The following is a 20,607-nucleotide window of genomic DNA, read 5'->3' as shown; positions in this document are numbered from 1 at the left end:
AAGTTAAGCACTTAGGTGTTATGAAAGCTTTAGAGATATCCTAACACTGGTTATGTCACTAATGAATATATATATAGCATTCAACTTTGTTTCTAGACCCTGATATTCAAATACAAAATTAAAACTTTCTTGGACTAGAAATTGAAGAATAATGGGGGGGAGGGAAGTATCTGAGAATATGCTACACAGTGAATACTACTATGATCAACAGCATTAATTGAAGAAAGGTAAAATAAAGAAATCAGTCCTTATTCAGCTGCAATCTCCTGGATAGTAACTTTACATTATCTTCTGAGAACTATCTTTTCCTGTTCATTTATTTAGCTCAGTGATAATGCATTTCTTTGTTGCTGTCTTATACTAACTGCTTCATTTGTGGATGACTTAGCTTGTCGTCCTCTAAAAGAAGTTCAGGCTGTCAGTTTATTTTTTATTCAGTAAAAGTTAAGACTTGTCCTACCATAGACCGACATCAAAATTTAGAATTGTCTTTTTTTTTTTTACTTCTTTTTGGGCCAGCTTCTGTGTATGAACAGATTTTCAAAAATTAACGTATTTATTCATTAATGCTCATTCATAAGCATTCTTTGAGATTCTTCAGTATGCTTCTATTCATTAGAAAGGGAAAGTTAACTGTACTTTAGCTTCATGGGATTTTCTAGGAGGTGACCTTTACAATATAAGAAAATTAGGCTAAACAGACCATTCCTTTGCTCTTCTGAAAGCAAGGAAATCAGCATATCTTGTTAAAACTTTCTGGAAAAGATGGAAGACTGAATAACACTACTGCATGAAGTCCTCTCAGCTCCCCTTTATGGGCAAGATACTTATGCATGATTAAGTTACACTCGCCGTTTAAAAAATTTAATTTCAGTTCCTCTCCTAAAGTTTGTATTTTCTGTGATAGCTCTTTGGTAGGAATAAGCCCATTGCAAACACTGAAGATGAATCCCCAGGACATTTCTAAGCTCAATAATAGCTGTTTTAAGTTTCCAACCATTTTAAACACAAAACTACTTCTGTAGATACTTACAGTCTTTCATATATCAGGGAGACAAAGTCTAGCCTTAAAAATGTTGTCCTATACCACTATAAGAACTACATCTAGAAACTTTCAAAAAGATAATTTTATCTGTATGAACACAGAAACAGTGAGCTGATTTCAGATTTCCCAGAATTATTCAGCAAAGAAAACAATTTGATTTAGAACTTTTTATACTACTATTTTTTTTTTCCAGCAAATATTTTGTATTTGGCTGAAACAAAATCAGACAGGAATGCAGATAGGCACGATACTAATCACTATAGAATTTCCACTTACAAGTCAACACATGTGCTTTACTTAACTTACCATATTATAAATGGAGAAGAAGTTTTTTCTTCCCCTTAAAGAGGAAGAAAAGAAGAGTTAAAGTCCATGTGCCATAATAGATTTTTTTACCTACTGGCTTGTACCCATATCAGGATACCTATATTGTACCTACATTAGTACATTCGAAAATGCACTAGGTTAAAAAGGCAGCTTGATTTACAAATAAAAGAAGTAATCTAAATGTAATCTAAAGCCTACCATGAAAAAAAACAGTAAAATAAAGGCTAGTCTAACTCTGATTTTTTTTTTTCACTTCATTCACATTCATAAATAGGGCAGAGAAGTTTTATCTCAAATACATAGTTGGAAGGGGTAATTTAACTTAATTTTCAGTTATTTGTTTTCACTAAAAAAAAAAAAAAAGGAATAATTTCTATCCAAACATTATACCTAATTTTCTATCCAAATAGAATGACATGAAGCACTTAGTGCTAAATTTTTTACCAGCTTCCTTTTCCCTCTGTTCAATAATACAGCTGAATTGCTCTTCTGAAGAGTTGAAATTTAGCTAGTGCAATATTTTTTTTGAAAAAAGTTGAATTCTATTTTAAAGAAGCATTTTTTTTTGTTCATTGTGTATCATACTTTGTTTTCTAGACAGAATTATCCATTATACACTTTATGTCACTTAGAGATCAATTAATCCTTGATTTTCTGTTTCATAAGTTAAATTGCTTGAAGTTCTTGAATCTCTACCTGCCATGTATAGTTTCCAACACATTAATGATGCTCAGGGCTCTTTTCCATTAGTTCCTCAACTCAGTTTCAAGTCCTTCTTGAAACATGAACTCCCAAACTGCAAAATGTATTTCAGTAATGATCACATCAGTACCGTAATAGTTGCATTCTGAAGGACAACATTAGCCCAAGTTTCTCATTGGAATTACAATTGGCTATTTCCATGATTATGTTCATTTGTTTAGAGTCATCACTCCCTTGGGTAGAATCTCCCATCATATTTGGTTGTCTGCACCTTGGCTTTAGACATTAAACCAGATAACTTGCATCTGTCACCCACTGAATCACACAGCAGTTTATTGCATCTATAAATCAAGTTATCCATATTGCTTTGTATTAGTGATCTGTCCTTATCCTGATTTCCTTCTCCTTCATCAATATATGTATTTATACATTCTTTCCCCTCCATGTCATTAACAGAAATATTAAACTGTGTACTTCAAAATTTGTTCAGAGAATTAAAATAGTAGGTGGTTCAGAAAGCTCATTTTTCCAGTTTGTTTTCAAGCTCTTAGCTGCAAGCCAACTGTTTATTGAGAAATATAAATCTTCCTTACACGTTCTAGTTTCATAGTCACTAGATTTCACTCTGAACTGGTAAAATTAACCTTAAGTTGGTTCAGTGTATATTCTGTAACTCATTTTTTGGCTTAAAGCTTCTTTTCCTACTTGATGATATTGTTCCATACATCACTTTAATTATATTTTAACTATTAACACCTGTTAAATCTTAATGAGTTTCTATTTAAGAAAGCAACCATATATACCATGCCAGTGTTCAAAAGTAACGCTAATACATAATCTCTATTTTAAAACACTGTATTATAGCAAAAACATATGACTAGATTACTCACTTAAAAATTAATCAAAGCTATTTGTGTATTTAAAGCTTACTCATTGGCTTCCATACTGTATGGTTCTGACTGTGTCAGCTTCTCTGAATACATTGTAAAAATCTCATTCACATTGAGCACTGGCTGTCAGCAGTGAGATATGCCTAAATCTGAGGCGCCCCTGCAAAAACAGTATACCCCATCTGATATTCCTCTCTCAAAATATCAAATCCCCTTTCACTAACTTCTGACTCTGACTGGTGCTGCTTGCTTCTGGCTCTGGTGAAAACAAACAAAGCTGCCTGCTTGCCTTAAATCTGTACCTTGACTTAACTACTTAATTTTTATCTGTAATGTGTAGTAGATATACAGCTGGCTTGCAAGCCTGAATGGTGTTCATGTCGTCCCCCTCCCCCCCTAAAAAAAAAAAAGTAAAAAAAAAATCTGAAACATTTCAACAACAACAAAAATAGTGAAAAGCAAAGGGAACTAATTTAAAATAAGCCTAATAGTATGTTGTGCAGATAAAAAAACTTTTTTGAGAGTTTTGTGGGGGTTTTTTTTTCCATTAAGACTTTGAAAAAAAAACATATTAAAAAACACCTGCCAGGTAGTACTCACTTTCTGTGGAAAGTATGCTGCCCAGTTTGTTTCTTAAAATGGCTTAAATGCAGCTGACTTAAATCAGCATTACCAGACAAATGGGGAGGTTAACTGTAGTGATGAATGGGATCATCTGGGTATCACAGAGAATCCTGCTGGTAACAGTCCTTTAAACTCAGTGAAGTCTTCCTTGCTATAGTCAATTTTATGGATAATAAATCTGAATATGGTGTGGATCTCTAATACGTAGGGCTAGGAATTAGACTAAATTTCATGACCTTTCATAAGCTCCTAGGATTTCTCCCAAGATATCTCACTGGTTTTCATATACGAAATCTGAACTCTAAAATTGAATTTGGGATTTCTTTTGTGGGGAACAAAACTACGTAACATCAGTGGATACACGCGTTCCCTTATTGCTACTTGACAATAACCTTGGTTTTGTATGCCCAATTAGAGATCATTATAAATTCATTCAGATTACATGAGTAGAGGCAGTAGGCTATTATATTCTCTTTTGTATTCTGATACTGTCAGGTATTACTTAAATATTAAACCATGCAGCTGACTTAAATTCCACTCAAGTGCCTCATCCAAATTGCTATGGCTGTTATCTAAGACTGTGTCTTCTGAACTCTGTGAATAGCAACCACAGTTTCAGGGGCTACTCTTTCTTTTCTGATATGAACACTTTTCTAATTGGAAAATTAGCTATTATATGAGCTTTTGCTCAAGAGTGAAATTAAAGATATTATTTAATTTTCTGAAGCAAAATGTCTACAGAAAGCAGAGTACTATTTTGTCCTTTGTTAGAGATGAAAGATATTCCTACCAATGTGCATTCCTTACACATTCCAGCACAACATAAATTTATCTTCAGTTTTCTTCATATTATCTGAGACACTTCTGATAAATGTTAGGGTCAGTAAAATAATTACAGTTCACCTGTAAAATAGCTTTGAGATGGTCGTTCCTTAGTCTCTGTACTGATCTATTCCTTGTCCCTGTTCCTGGTAATACTTGTCATTTACAAGCCAAATCATTCTTTCTTCTTATGTATGGTATTGTTGAGTTTTAACATTAGGTGCTGTGAATGACTAAGCAAATTAATGGAGACTCTCTCTGTGCAGAGTAAAGTCATGTTGTATTTATTTGGGAAATGAATATTAGAACCAGTACATGAGAACAGAATACCCTTGAGTTACATGCGCTTTCAAAGGAAAGTGATGTATTAAAAGGGAAAACAAGGGGAAAAATAGCAATTACAAAAAATCAAAACCTGTAAACGTGTTTATCTTGATGGGTGTATTGTAGGAAGGGTAGAACAGAATACTGAAAATTCACTGTACTTTGTTTTATCAGCTGATTAAAAAAAAAGAATGCTTTCAGTATTTAAATTATTGGTAAAATATAAAAATTAAAAACAATGAGGCATGCTAAATATATGATACTATGGCCAGTACATGGAATACAGTAAAAATGTCCTCTCTGTATAGTCCAAGTCATAGCATCATAAAAAAACAAGAGCATCTTCCCTGTAGGGTAAATCCTGTAATTATTAACATTCCCAGTGACTCATAGTGCGTATTTTCTAAACAAAAATAAAAGCTGGAAAGCTAGGGCAAACACACAAATACTGCCACTTGAAGCTCTATTGCTTCCATTAATTTTCATGCAGACTCCTGTTTGCTCATTGTAACTCAAGCAAAATGTTTCACAAAAAAATTAGCCTGTTTGATGCCCATGTGGGAAAGCTCTGGCTGGGTGGTAATTCTGGAAAACTCCTGTAAGCTGGAAGCCATGCAAAGTATGTTGTAACCCATTAACCACCAAAATCATCAATCATGGAGTTCCCCTAGTTTAGGGCAGCTGGTGACTAACTTTTCTGTATAGATAATAGGATGCATCTTCCTATGCACTTTATTAGAACAGGATTTTCAGAGCAGAAACCTACATTAGTGGAAGCTGAAAACCCTGGAAAAAAAGCAAACAACAGACTTTCTTGAAAATGTCCATTAGATGAGCAATATATGCAAGGCAGTTCAAAGAAAATGATAGAATGGAAGGTTTGTGTATTCTTCCGTATTCAGTCAAAGGAATCCCAGTCACTGTAAGGAAAGGTACAAATATGAGTTTATCAGAAGTGAATTTAGGAGAGAACTATCCACATTTCATGCTGTTTCAACAGGTAGAAATAAGAGTATGTTTAGCAAAGGACAGGGAGACTGAAATGAGTAGAGTTCAGGAAGCAACAAGAAAAGGAAGGGAAGCAGAAATAAAGTAAGCTCATCACCAACAGGAAGCTGATCTAAAAGCATGAACAGAGAAGTTAAAGACTTAAAAATGAGAACTTTCAAGGTACTATCTTTTTCTACTTAAACTATTCTTGTATGAGGATGCTATGTAATAGATGGTGAAACCCTAGTCAGTGGAACATGCTAGGTTAAAATCACCATTATGAAATGTGTTTTAAATTTGACCCAACAAACAAAGTTACCAGAGTATTTTAAATGTCCTTCTTTTATTTAACCCAGATAAAGCTTATGCTCACTTGGTTTGTTTCAGTGAGGGTAGGTTTTGGTAGCATTTTTAGGAGAATGCAAGAGGAAGATATAGGCTGGTAAATTTGAAATAAAAATCTGATTGATCAAGTCTCTTTTATCACTGAAAATGTCATGGTTTTATGGTTTGTCATTGGTACTCCACATCATAACATGATGCAGTGCACTGGGAGTTAAAGAGTTAATGGTGCAGTTCAGTGGAACATCGATATTTCCAGTCTCCTGGTCTCAGGAGAGAAGAATGAACTACAACTCCCAGAAGACTTTATTTTTCCAATTCCACTTTCTGTTTGGAAGGAAAGATAAAACTGATCGAGAGTCACGAGACATTCAAAGAAGAAACAGGCTCACTGGCCTGTTTACCTACAGCATTGGAGTAAGGACTTCAGTTTTGGAAACTCTCTCATTTAATTTTATTTCTTACCTTCAATTCCAATCATATTGTACTATATTGTACTATTTCTTTCCCCAGTTCCCCTTCCCAGGGTGTATATCTGTGGGTCACTTCACCCCCTTGTCATGGACACAGGCCGACACATGACAGAAAGCCAGTAACCTCACTAAGCACAGTGATGAGGGAATCCAGAAGAGAAGTAGTAGTCTTAGCCCATCTAAAATATTGACATGCTGATTAACAACATCCAGGAAAAAAAAAGAAAAAAAGAAAAAAAGGAATTCTAGTTGAAACAATAAATGATAAAAATAAATTTATAGTTTGCTGAATATATGAGGATAATTGCCAATAGCATCTAAAAAGCTTTGAAGAAATAAAAAAAAGTAAGAAAAACACTAAAAGTTCCAAACTATATTAAAGAATGAGCTTGCTAGCAAAGACAAGGACAAGAAGACCTTCATTTTGACATATGGAAGCATAGGTGTTAACAACCTTAATTAGTTTACTTCAGCAGATTTCATTCTGAGTCATTCTAATTAAGATAGCGAAAAGAGAAAGTGAAAATGAGCTATCCTAAAATATTAATATGTCAGGGAAATTTTATCTTTTAAAAATATGTGTAAGAAAATAGTTTGATTCTTTTAGCTTTCTATAAAACAATACTATTCCTAAGCCAATGTTGTTGCATATTGAATTTTTTATCTAGTTAGGCTGAACTGTAGAACAGTATTCATGTCCTGTAAGTGCAAAAAAGCACTATGTAAGTATGATGACTACCTCGGGGAAATTCAGAAATATAACTGCTATTTTAAACAAAAAGCTTCCTAGAAATCCCACATGTAAGAGTACAAATACCTATGATGTCCGTTCTGATGTATTCTGTTTTCAGTTCTCCCTGAGTGACCACAGCAGAATGGTTGTGCCCAATACCATTAACAACTTCATCCTTAAAAAAAGGCTTAATGCAGTCTTCCAATTTTATGATGCAAATCTGCACTGAAAGAACGGAGAACTCCAGTATAGAAAATTGCAATATTTGGGAAATCCCCAAAGTTTGATTGTCACAGTGACACTAATGCACACACGAAAAATTAGAAAATATCTAATGATATTAGATTTTGGCAAAGATCAAGAATTAATGCAATATGACATAACAGCTAAACAAATGTACAAAATAGCAGTCTGTATCTTGCCAGGCATAAAGGTGCCTTCGCTTAGATTGATGTTTATTTTAAGTGTTTTCAACAACAATAATTTTAGAAAAAGATATTACAAATGCCTTATGTCTGGACATGATGAAATATTATTTTATGGACAATTAAAATTTACCCAGATTTGCCAAGCATTATCATTATCTTTTCACCCATACTTCACTTCTTAGTTTTGTTTCTGCATACTTTCTATCCTAGTGAGGTTGTACTTACTACCTTGCTGGGGGACTACTGAAGAGAGTCCCTTGGAAGGCCACAGAGATGTTTGGGGCCTGGAGCACCTCCCTCATGAGGAAAGACTGAGAGACCTGGGACTGTTCAGCCTGGAAGACTGAGGTGAGATTTTATCACTGTTTATAAATAAATATCTAAAAGGCAAATGTCAAATGGATGGGCCAGGCTCTTCTCAGTGGTGTCCAGTGACAGAAGAAGGGGAAATGGGCACAAAATGGAATGCAAAATTCCATATGAACATGAGAGAAAAAATCTTTACTATGAGGGTGACAGAGCACTGGAACAGGCTGCTCAGAGAGGTTGTGCAGTCTGCTTCTCTGGAGATAGTCAAGATCTGCCTGGTTGCTTTCCTGCACAATCTACTGTAGGAAACCTAGAGGAGTTAAAATAGGTGATATCCAGAAATCCCTTCCAACTGCTATGATTCTGTGATTCTGTTAGGAATTCTCCAGAGTAACCTTGTTGTTGCAGTCGGGTTTTGAGTAGCAACTTAATTATATCTCCATGTGTCTTTAATCCTCCTTTTTTTTTTTTTTCTTTCTTTCTTTCTTTTTTTTTTCCTTTCTTTTTTTTTTTCTTTTCTGTTGTTACCCTTAGTCATAGACAGTAAAATAAGGTGCTTTATCTTTTGGAGAACTTAATCCTGTGACTTATCTTACCTCTCTGTTTGCATGACCCAAATCCTTGTTATAATACTCAGTTTTCATCAGGCTGTGTTAAATTTTGTTATAAGAAACTGGGATCTTCAACACAGTTGATCATATAAACCTGAGATACTGAAAAAAAGATAGAAGTTTAATGCTTGTCAAGTGTTGTTGAAACACCTTTGTTAGGAAGTATGAATTAAATGTGGCAGCTTTATTCAATTCTTGTAGACAAGGATAAAGTCAACTCTGTGTTGGCTTCTGTATCTCAAGAGGCTCTTCTGTTAAAGACTACATATATTTGTGTAAGCTATTAAAAGGTAGAGAAACACTTCATATTAAGTGAAATTTATTCTAGAGACAATAGCTTTTTGTTGCCACTCAGCCAGTGTTACACTTTGCTGTTCCCTCCTTCTAGTCATTAACAGTAATCCTTAAGATGAATATAAAAGTAATTGAAAATCACTTGCAGTACGTTAATAACTCATAACCATTTTTCACTCTGGTTTCCTCTGGAAGGCCTCATGAGTAAAACAGGTCCCAAAAGGAATTGTAGTTGAGTTGGCTCTTCCCCATTTACTTGGAGGCAATGATGCAGGGAGAAAGGAGATTGTGCAATTACTCTCCTCAGAAGTTTGTTAATGCCATCAAATACTGTTGAAACTTTATCTGTACTTCCGAAGCATCATAGCCTATTACAAATAAATAAATAAATATAGATTTGTGACTATGAGATAGTTTAGTTTTATCAGCTATGAATGATCATACAAATGGCAGTTCCTCCTTGTAGCAAGATGAGATAGACATTAAAAAGAACATTTTGGTGTTGTACTCCATAGGGTCAATTTCTCTGCATCAAAAAGAAGTTTGAAATTATATTCCTCAAAGCTATAAGAGAAAGTTGTCCTACCTAAAGTATAAGTTTGACTCACCATGGATGACAGAAATAAATATAATGAAAGTAATTTCAGTAACTGCTAAGGTGTTAGACTATAAACTTAATTATAACAGGTGCTAATCCCAGAGATAACAAAGGTAACTATTTTTATTGATTTTTATTTCAGGTAGCAGGTTGTCATCTAGTTACCACTGTGGTATCTCTGCATAAATTAGCTACTATGTCAGCCCTGAGACTGCTATAAGTCTGCTGGATTGTCTGTCCTTAGATGCAGTGGTTGATAGATTCTCAGCCCTGTAGGTTAATCTATCCTTCTCTGTAGTCACACATGGTTTTCCTTGGCCTCTCATCTAGTGAAAATTCTTTTATTCCATTGATAACGAAGCTGCCTGCATCAGATTGAAGAGAGCAGAATTTACATCATGGCTGGAGTAGGAATACTGACAGGGCTGTCTGAGAAGCTGAAACATCCTTGATTGTACAGCACAGCTCAGCAACAACTAAAATGTCACTATGTTATCAACACCATTTTTCTATTTAAGCCAAAACATGGCATCATACTACACACTATGAAGAAAATCAACTCTGTCCCAGCTGAAGGAACAGGACAATGATCACACATAACTGCGTGTAATGTTTTCATGGAATAGCAGATGATATTGTAATAGCATGAATTTCTCACATTCAATGATTCTGTGACCTTTTCTTGCTTCTAAGAAATATTTTTCTTACCACTGGAATTATAAAAAAAATGCAACACAGTGATATAAATGACCACAGTGTATATGGGTGGCTTTAAAAAAATTACCTTGAAGCAAAAAATCTAAAATTTAAAGTTCATATTCAGGAGCTTGTGTTTTCACTTTTCAATGCCTGTATTTGGCCATCACACAGCCTGTTCTAGGCTTCTGCTGGATCACAGGGCAAATAACTCATGTCAGCTGTTGTGGTTAGCATAGTTATGCTAAAGGACTGACTTCATTTCGCAGAAATTCGGAAAGAGAGACTCCACTCATCCTTGTCTGGAAAGACATTCTGTTTAATTCCAGTGGGCAATGTTTCATCCTTAATTGTACACATCCTCACTACTTCCAGGCTGGACAGATGTCATCCGTCCTTAAGCAGCTGCAACAATTCATCAGTAATTTTGACGGTTTCTTCCTTTCACCTGGTATCTCACAAAAAGTTTTTGCTCTTGGTTTTCTTGGATTTCTCAAACATTTTAGAATACTGTGATGTAAAGGCAGGGAGGGAATCACCTTCTATAATGCTCTGTTTCCACACAGGTTCTTTTTTCTTCTGGAAGGTGGATGAACGAGAACATGAGGCACATGTAACATCTTAATGCATTCATTAATGCGCTTCTGGCAGCCACTTGTATGCTACAGTGATAAGGGTGGCAAAAGAACCTATATAGAAGAGATTAGCCAGGGATTTTGAAGAAAGAGAGCCAAGTGGCAATCAAAGTGGCTGAAGAAAATACAGGGAGCACAGAGAGGATTGTAGAAGAAGCACCTGCCTGTCAAAATACTCAGAGTATGTATTTATTTTCCTCTACGTATTTCCTATGAGTCAGACAGCACTGGTAGCCGCTAATTCAGGTACTCTCCGAATCTTTGGCCATCAGCTTGGCCCTTAGATCCAAGAGTGGTAATTAGCTGTCATTGTACGAGAGCATCTGAAATTTGCTTTTGTATAGCAAGAACAGTTTATGCAATGTCGGAAAAGCAAAATTCTATAATTTTAAATTGCCAGCTTAGATATTTTTCTGACTACCTCTAAGATACAACAGTTTTTTTCTCACCTTCCTGCCCCTTTTTTTCCCCTTTTATTTTCTGACAGGTAGGCAAAGAAATAATCTGAAATCCTGATTGCAATCTGTAGGATATTGTCTCTGATGATACATAAATACTGAACAATAAAAAGAGGGCATTTATCGCCATCTGTAATACAGTGCACAACCTTATTTTAATAAGATAAAGTCAAGTAATTACCATTTAGCTTCTATTTCATTTTATGAGAAAGTTATAACTGAATGTTACACCTTAAGAACATTGAGTTATGAATTTCTTGTTTAGAGCCTGAAAACTTTTTCTTGCTTTTGTATGTTAAGTGTAAGTTACATAAAAATCAGAAAGTTGCATAAATCAAAAAAAAAAAGTAAGTGGAACAGCAAAACAACTAAAAGAAAAAGGTATTAATTTAGAGTACAAGAAGATATGAACAAATAGCTGTTGGTATCAAATCTCTTCAGTCTTGCATCATCTGGTAAGGAATGTCTAGTTATTGTTTAACAAAAAGTTTTGATCCAGTTATCTTTACTTGCCCCTTTGTCTCTATTAACACTGAGCATAGCTGAAAATCAAACACTTTTACCATTTTCCTTCTGTTGCAGAACTGCTTTTGCAAAAAGCAGAGAACCAAGATCTGGTACGTCTACCACAGTTTTAATTTAAAAAATGGATATAGATACCTAGAACAGTTTGTGGAAGACAAGCATTTTTTATTAATAATTTAACAATAAAATGTTCAAACATTATTGAATTCGTAAATCCAGACCAGCTGCAGGGAAGATTATACTGTTCATAGATTTCAAATGAAACTTAAAAGTCAGAAGACAATTCTGAAATCTCACTCGTTGTTGAAGGTGCCATCCTCAACACCGCAGTGTCTTTGCCTTCTACAGTTACTTTGATTACAATGAATGCTATGATGTCAAATAATCATAAACTTTATACGAAAGAAATGAGACACTGTCAGAACCTGATCTAACACTCTGCTTTCAAAAATAGAACCATAAACTTGAGATGCTAACTTACGTGATGAATGTGCTTCTTGCTTTGAAAATACAAAACAAAAGATCCTCAAAGGTTCATAAAACATAAATGAAATGAAAGGATTGGGAAGGGCATTCAAGAGGCAATCTAGTTCATCCTCTATCCCTGATTCCCTCATTACCTGTTCTCACAAACCTTTTGTGATGGGGACCCTGCAGGCTTGCTGGACAGCCTCTTTCACTGTATCATTTAATAAGTGAAAATTTTTCCTCACAGTTAATACAGACCTTTATACCTATTTCATATTGTCTTTATCCATTTTGAACATGTTTGGATTTCGACATACATGCTATTCTTTGCTACAGCCTTTTCAGATTTGAAGTTTCTTGTTACATCCTTCTAAATTTTTTCTTCCTTTTGCTTAACAGTTGCTGTTTTGTAAAAGATCTTTTCTCATTACCCTGTACAAATGATCGCTGCCTTTCTTAGTCAAAAGTATACATCTTCCTGAAGCTCCTCTTGAAACACCAAATGGTGTGAAGTCTCACTAATGAGAAATATTACTAATGATGATTCAGTTGACAATGTATTCTAATATGATGATCTTCTGTGCAACCACATGGCATTTTTAGATTCCCTCATCCTGCAATCTGCAGTAATTTCCAGAGTCTTTTCCTAGAGCAGCCACCCACCTGGTTGTTTCACATCTGCTTTTGTGAACCTCACTACTTTTACCTCTTTCATGTAGTATCTACTTCTTCAGATACTGTTATCCAATTATTTCCTCATTGCCTTCCATATGAGAATATCACAGAAGACTTTGTTAAGAGCCTTACCTTAGCTGAAATACAAAAACAAAGAAACAAACAGACAAACAAACCACAAAACCACAGCTTTTTTTTTTTTTTTTTTTTTTTTTTTTTGTGGAAGGAAATCAGATTTCTTTGATTTGACTTGCTAATACATATCCAGTTTGCTGCTACTCAGCTTTTCTTATCGTCTAGATGATGACAGATATTTGACACCATTATTCATTCTAGTTAATCTTTTTTTGGCAGGACTGAAGTTTAGATGCTTAATCTAGAAATTACTAGATTTTCTACTAAAAAAACATCTAAGCTTTCTATGTGTGTATGTAGGTAAATGTATTTAATCTTCTTTACTTTGCCTATTTTTACATTGGTAGTTCTGAACATGCTTTGAGGTCTACTAGGATAAGGTTCATAGGGATCAACTAGTGAAAAGAGTGATCTTACCATATTACTCCATGAGGCATACCTTTTCTATGTTCTAGATTCAGTTCTATCCAGCTTGTTTTTACAATAATCATGCCTTGAAAGTAGTTCTTGTGGACAGATAATAAATATTTTAAAATCTGATATTCCGTCTTTCTGGAATACATGTGAAAGAAAGACCACCTAATTTTTAGCTCTTTTGATAATTATTGCAAGATTTATCTCCTAAATAATCCTCCCTGGTTTTGCTATGTAGTCATAACATATATAACATAGACAGACGTAAACTGCCCTTAATCTAGCCACTGACAGAGAATGCAGGTCAGTCAGTCTGTAGTTCAAGTAACTTAAGCTGGACAGAAACCGCTGATACTTATTTTGTCTACTAACTATAGCTGAGGGTTCTTTCTCTGTTAGTATTATTCTTATTAGCTAGGTTAAACCTAAAGATATGGTAGATACTCATGTCAACACTTCAGTAACTCAGCTGATGATACACACATCCAAAAATCACAGTCATTTTTCTTCCCAACAAAATACCACCAGTGATGAGAAAAGAATCAATGTACTTAAGCTGCATTCTGTTTATTGTATTCTCTTGGCAATCATTTGTTATTTCCTGTCATTCTTAATATATGCATCACTCTACGATAAATTACTCGTACTTTGTGACAGAGTTTTGTTCTTTAATCAAAAAGACTGACTTCAGGTTGTTCTTTGCATTACTTATCTATCAAACTTATTGGGCAGCTCACATTAGTTATTTGTTCACTGTATTTTAACTTTTTGGCTGTATAAATAGTAATATGCTTAGGGCAGAAATTTAATCCACTTCAGTAGAGATTATGACTATCAGTATGTACAAAAGTATATGTACTGTTAATATATATAAGAATTTTAACATATTACTCAAATGCATAAAATCAAGATATATGAAAACATTATTTTTGAAATATGCTACATCTAAATAAGCATAATCAGTCACTGTACATTCATCAAATAAAAATTAAGCATGCAATGCGTTACTACCCATTACTATTTTCCTGATTTTTAAATTAAGGTTCACCTTTGAAAAGCTTTATTTACTGAAACAATGAAGAAAATGGTTTGGAAGGTAATGTTACACAATCCAGCATTATTTATTTAATAATCCAGAAATTAATTTAATCCAGAATATTTTGTAAGATTTTAAAGACTTTGAGACTTTCTAGGGCTCAGGTACAGCCCAACCTATGGAAAGGAACAGGAGTGTCTGTGAGTTCTTCCAAGTAGTAAAATGCTGAAGCCAAGGAGGGGGTGGGAAGAGGATGGAAGAACTGAAAGTGTATTTCAAGTTCAATATAACATAATTTTAAATTAGTGCTGGAGCACTCAACTAGAATAATGTTTTCAGAACTCATCAGTGTACTCCAGCGACAGGATGAGGACACCCTAAGGAGCCAACACCTTCCTTATTTTCCCTTCAGGGCTTTATGTGGCCCAGAACCTCACTGTAAGATGAGGAAAGGGGAAGGGGATAAGGAAGGGGAAAGAAAAAGGAGAAGGAAAAAGGGGGTTTAAGAAGGGGGGAGTTATTTTAAGAAGTACTATGTAAACTTTTGCATGAAATTTCTTCCTTGAAAGTAGTGCTTCTGTGTTGAGGAGTTAAAAGATAGAAAAAGATATTTTTCTGCTATGGTCCCACGTCCTCCAAATCATTCATTCCCCCCATGCAATGAACTCCCAATTGACTGAACTTTGAAAATGTTCACGGAGATATTAATCTCATTTATTCATTCTATATTCATACTAAAGCAGTCTTCTTGATTGCCAAGAGACCTTTTACATGCTGTTGAATTGTGAGCGAGGTCACTGTAGAGGAGAAGAAAAAGGGGTTTCAGGGAAAATGACAACCACACAAAGAAGAAATAATAATTCAGGTCAAGTTGAAGTTGAGAGTTTGTTTGAAGAAAAGTATTTGAATGTATGATAGTTACTTACACTTTCTTTTAACTATCACTTTTTTAGTTACTTATCTCAAAAGAAAAATCCTTTTCAACATGTGAAGAGGAAAAATTCCATTAAAAATGTCAAAAAAAATTCTTGTTTTCAGATATAAAAACTTGTTAACTATTTCAAATACTCTTCCAGTTTTATTTACATATTTTAGAAGTCCATGTATTTCTGAATTTACTCTTTGCTAGTGGAAAAAAAAAAAAAAACAACAACAACCCAATGCTAGCTTTTATTGAAAAGCACAGGTTTGCTTGGGTAATAATTATTTGTTGCATTTGTATAGCTTTCAGCTTTAGTTCTAGAGATTACCGTGGACATTTTATTTTTAAACCCAATTCCTTGTCTCCTTGGAGCAGACATCTTCCCAGAATCCTCAGGGATTAGAGAATTTTTCAAAATCGCTCTCTTCGGCTACCAGCAAAACATTTCCTGTTGGGTTTAACTATAAGAATGAACACAGAAAGGCAGACTCTTTCAGAACACCTCAGTAGTTATGTTACTCTACCGCTGTAGAGTACCATTGGGTTGTAGGAGGAGGCAGCCCAGACTTTTCTCAGTAATTTCTGCTGGATCTGTTCAACACAAAAAAGACATGAATAGTGGTGGCTGACGCAACATCCCAAGGTGAGCACTCTGACTTTTAGGCTGAAGAGTACTGGTCTGTCTCTCTCTCTGCATGAAATTTTAATGAGACTAATAGTTCTGGTGAGGCACAAGATAGGGATAAATACAGGATAACAGGGAGGGCATGGATACCCAATTATTCTGACGGTAGTTAGGCAAAGGAAAGATACAGGATTAGAATATAAAATAATCAGTCTGCTAGAGAGCATTAGTTCACAACCAATCCAGGGGAGAGTCTTCCATCTACTTGAATGTGAAAACTGTATTAAGTTAACCTGCAAAAGTAACTATGCCCATTTTAAGCTGGATCATGATTTGTAGTCTTAAAGCCAGTCAATTTTTAATGAAGTCCTAAATAAATTACCCTTAAAAATGAATTAGCTTTCACTCTTTTTTTTTTTTTTTTTTTTTAAGATAAACAGAAGTTGTTCTGGTGCCAAGCTGTTTGTGGCTACCCCAACACAAAATTCCATATCTGGTCATAATCAAAAATCTAAACCTTGCCAATTCAAGGAGTATCACCTTTTGTATGTAAAGAAAAGTTAGTCTGCCAGCTTTCTAGGGATCTGGGAACTTTATTATGAATTTACTATTTGTTCCATTTAAGGACAATTTTTTCAAAATAAGTCCAGCTTGCCTCTTTGCTCACTGTGTCCTTTAGGGGTGCTTAGTGCAACACTAATAAGGGTATCAGTTTCTTCGTGTGTTGTGTCTGGAGATACATGCTGAGAAAAATTGGCTTTTTTATATTTATCGACAATAACAGCAAGACCAATTATGTGTACAAACAACTCTTTATTGTGCTAATGAGAGATAGGAAATTGTTAGAATTAATTTTACCTTTAAACTCTCAGAGAGTAACAAAAGCTTTTGTTACCAGCCAAGTCCTTAGGAACAAAAGCCTTTGTCTGTTGCGGTAGCACTGCAGAATGTAACAGTTCTGGAAAAAGTTCTCCCTTTCCCTCTTTCGATCTGTTTCTGATGAGTCATCATGGACAAAAAACATCATTACAATGACAACCAAAACACCATTAGGATGTGCCACTACACTCACTTCTGCCAGGAAACACAGCAGTAAGACATGTGCCAGTGCACTGTTAAGATATCCTCACCTGGACTCTTTCAAATATGACCATTCTTAGAGAGAGCAAGCAGTGATTATTGGTGCCGAAGGCATCAAAGAATAATGACTAGAAATAGGACAGGCCACAGCAGGGGACAATTTTTTTATTTTACTGCAATTCTGTCACACAGCTTCTTAAATACATCCAGACAATAACATATCATTTTTTCCAGTCAGCTTTATTTTTCTCTTCCAGCTTTTTCCAAGAGTAGAGGGGGAAACTTTTTGCTGTGGACAGTTCAGTTAAGACATACATCCAAGATAAAACTGCAGTGAAAAATAGGTACAAAAAGAAGTTCAGAATACTGATGAACTACAAGTTCAGAGAAAAAAATTAAGGTTGTGACAAACTTTGAAAACTCTCACACCTCTTTTTTTTTTTCTTTTTTCTTCTTTTTTCTGAAAGCAACGACTGATACAGTGGAAAAGTTTTGGCCCCAGAATAATAGTTATATGCTTATTGAGGCTGCTAATTACACTTACACACTGAACCATGTACAGTCCCTTTAACTCTGTAATAAAGTATAGCAGACGAAAAAAAATGTTTCATTTGCCCTTACTATGATTAGTCACAAGAAATTTAGGACAAGAAAACTTCCTGAAGATATCACATGAGAAAAGCAGTATTTAGTAGAAGTTACACGGTTACTTTTTCACTCTGATCCTTAAATATTAACACTGAGAGGCAAAATCATCTCTGTGGACTGTAGGGCTTTTATTCCAAAGAGGGAAGGAAGAAGTGATGAGCAGAGGATGATTTCATTTGCATTTTTTCATCACCTTCTATGTACAAATACAAGAATATATTTTGATATTTGATCAACTAGCATAAAATTGTCAACTTACAAATTTAATATATTTTATTTGAGGATTAATGTCAATTCACCTACTCTAGGCCATATTTCAGATTGATGAACGTGGGTGGTGCTGTTTATTAGCCTCTATATAAAAGGTGATTTGGGCAAAATTATATGATATGTGATAAACTAGTGTGGGATGAAGAAAAGGAAAGAAAATTCCACCATATTTTCTGCCTGAATGTTTTCCTCCCATTCAATTAAGTGAGCAGATATTGGGGTCAGGTTGCCAAATTTTGGCTCCTATTAATGGGTTCCTGTTTTCTGACAAAGAAGATTTTTGTGAAGGAAAGTGAGGAAAGGCAGAATACAAAGCAAGGAATTGGAGAAATGTTTATTCTCCTAAAGAATTTGGTGAAATGGGCAAAAAAGTGGGATTTATGGGGGAAAACCTGAAATATCTGGGAAGAAAGGACTATACTGAAAACACAGCCGAGGAGTCAGATCGATAGTCCCCCCTTCTCACTGAGTTCCTTCAGCTTGTAATGAAATGTCTGTTTTTCTTAGCTTCTTATACTGGAGAGGGAGGAGGAAATTAATATATAAACAACAAATAAACAAAGCAAAAACCAAGATATCTGCAGTGACAGTAATAAGTAAATGAGACACTGCAGCCAGGCACAGTTCCTGTAATCTTACACTGAAAAGGTCTAAATGTCAAAATCAAAGTGCAAGAATTTGCAAGAATTTAATTGTGCTCCTAGAAATATCCTGAGTAATGCCCACATTACCACCAGCAGAGCAGTAACTTTGCATCTGTGCAATAGTTTTTTCATCTAACTGAGGAAAGACAATTCCGTTGTATGATTTTTCTGTCTTTGTGAAAATTCTTGAAATTTGAATCAATGGTATCATCCACATGCAAGGAGTTTAGCTGAGTTCTCTAACTCTATTGAAAATGAGTAAAAACTACTTTTCCAATTTACTAACAGGCTAGAACCCAGGAACAAAGCTATAGGTAAACAGACCTATAGTATATATTTCTCATACTGTACATGGCATTCCTTGGCATTAAGCTGAAACGCATTTCTTCTAAGCTGTGAAAATTTGCAGAGATTTATCTCCAACTTAGATTTTTTTTTTTTTTTTACTATTCAATCAGCATACTAACTGATTTCACTCATCTTTATAAATAGCATTTGTCTTCCTATTGCTATTCAAATATAATTTACACTAGGCAGAGAGATTACAGACCTTGATTTTATATGAAACGTCTTTGAGTCATAGTGAGCAAATGACTCACTTCCATCATTGCTGTTCAGTAAAATGATTCTGAGATATCAAAATTATCTGTTCTGTCTAGTCTCCCCTCCCCCTACTCCCTTCCTTTCTATTTAACTATTTTCCTTATCAGTTTGACTACTGATGAGCAATGATTCAGGGCAGTGTTCCAAGTTTGCTCCCATTGTTTTTTAGACCAGTCTTCCATTATTACATCTCCCAGCTTTCCAGACCAGAAGACCTGCTGTTTTTGTAGCTGCTATCAAAAGCAACATTTTCCTTCAGATAGCTATTGCATTCTGATTTAGAGTCCAGGACAACAATATCAATACAAGGTCCTACATGGAAAGAACGAGCTCCTTTCTCACCAGAAAAGTGTGCCTTCATGGACAAGGAGGAAGCTTGTCTGATTGATTTAAGGGAATGCAAAATCTAGGAAGTTATCTGTATGATGCACATGATAGAGTCACATTTGGTTTAGTTCTGAGTTGCCCAGCAGAAGAAAGAAATAGACATGTTGAAGTAAAATCAGCAAAGGACCTCAAAGATAATAAAGTTCTTGGAATATCTTTCCAATAAGGGAAGGCTGAGGGAGCTGGAACTGTTCAGCCTGGGGAAGAGAAGATACAGGGAAATCCTATCAGTTTTTGTAAATACCTAATGGGGAGTAAAGAAGATGGACAGATTCTTTTCACTGATGTCCATTGTTAGAACAAGAGGTAATAGGTGCAAACAAATATAGGAAGTTCTGTTGAAGCATAAGAACAAAACGCTTTTTAACTGTAAGTGTGGTTGAACAGCAGAAGACGCTGCCCAGAGAGGCTTCAGAGTCTCTGACTCTGGAGACAGTCAAAATTCAAATGGGCATGGTCCAGGGCAACCTGCTTTCGATGATTCTGCTTTGACCAGAGGTATTTGACTAGATTATCTCTGTAGGTGACTTTCAGAATCAATTCTGCTGTGTTTCTGGTAGGAGTTAATTTGTTTGTGCTTATAATAAAACATGCTTAGGATGTATGCTGTACAGTGTGGTAGAGGAATGCTAAATAGAGCCCTGTTCCCTGAGCCAACAAGATAGCTGTTTTAATAGCAAGATAGAGCATATTATAGTTAATATGCTTTCTGCATCCTTGTTTGGCACCTGTATTTGCACTAAAATGACTGCATGCCTAAATATGCAGGCTAAGGGTCTTTAATCTTCATCCTGCAGATTGAAGAAAAATTTGATTCTTTCTGTATTAGATTAGCAAGCAAAGAAAGAAGAGGGAAGAAAAAAGTGCACATCAC

The 20,607-nt window shown here is 35.0% G+C and overlaps 1 long non-coding RNA gene across 1 annotated transcript; it reads right to left on the bottom strand.

The window, feature by feature from the left end:
* Positions 1-4,671: 4,671 nt before the first annotated feature.
* LOC112531836 lies at positions 4,672-8,726 on the bottom strand. The gene is made up of 3 exons (XR_003073875.2): positions 8,606-8,726; positions 7,357-7,497; positions 4,672-5,654 (listed from the first exon to the last, which is right to left on the bottom strand). It is a non-coding gene; the product is annotated as an uncharacterized LOC112531836 (long non-coding RNA).
* Between the last annotated feature and the right edge of the window lie 11,881 nt (positions 8,727-20,607).

Source organism: Gallus gallus, chromosome 2 (genome assembly GCF_016699485.2).
Source record: "Gallus gallus isolate bGalGal1 chromosome 2, bGalGal1.mat.broiler.GRCg7b, whole genome shotgun sequence".
Lineage (NCBI taxonomy): Eukaryota > Metazoa > Chordata > Aves > Galliformes > Phasianidae > Gallus > Gallus gallus.
This window is presented reverse-complemented; position numbering and strand designations above follow the sequence as displayed.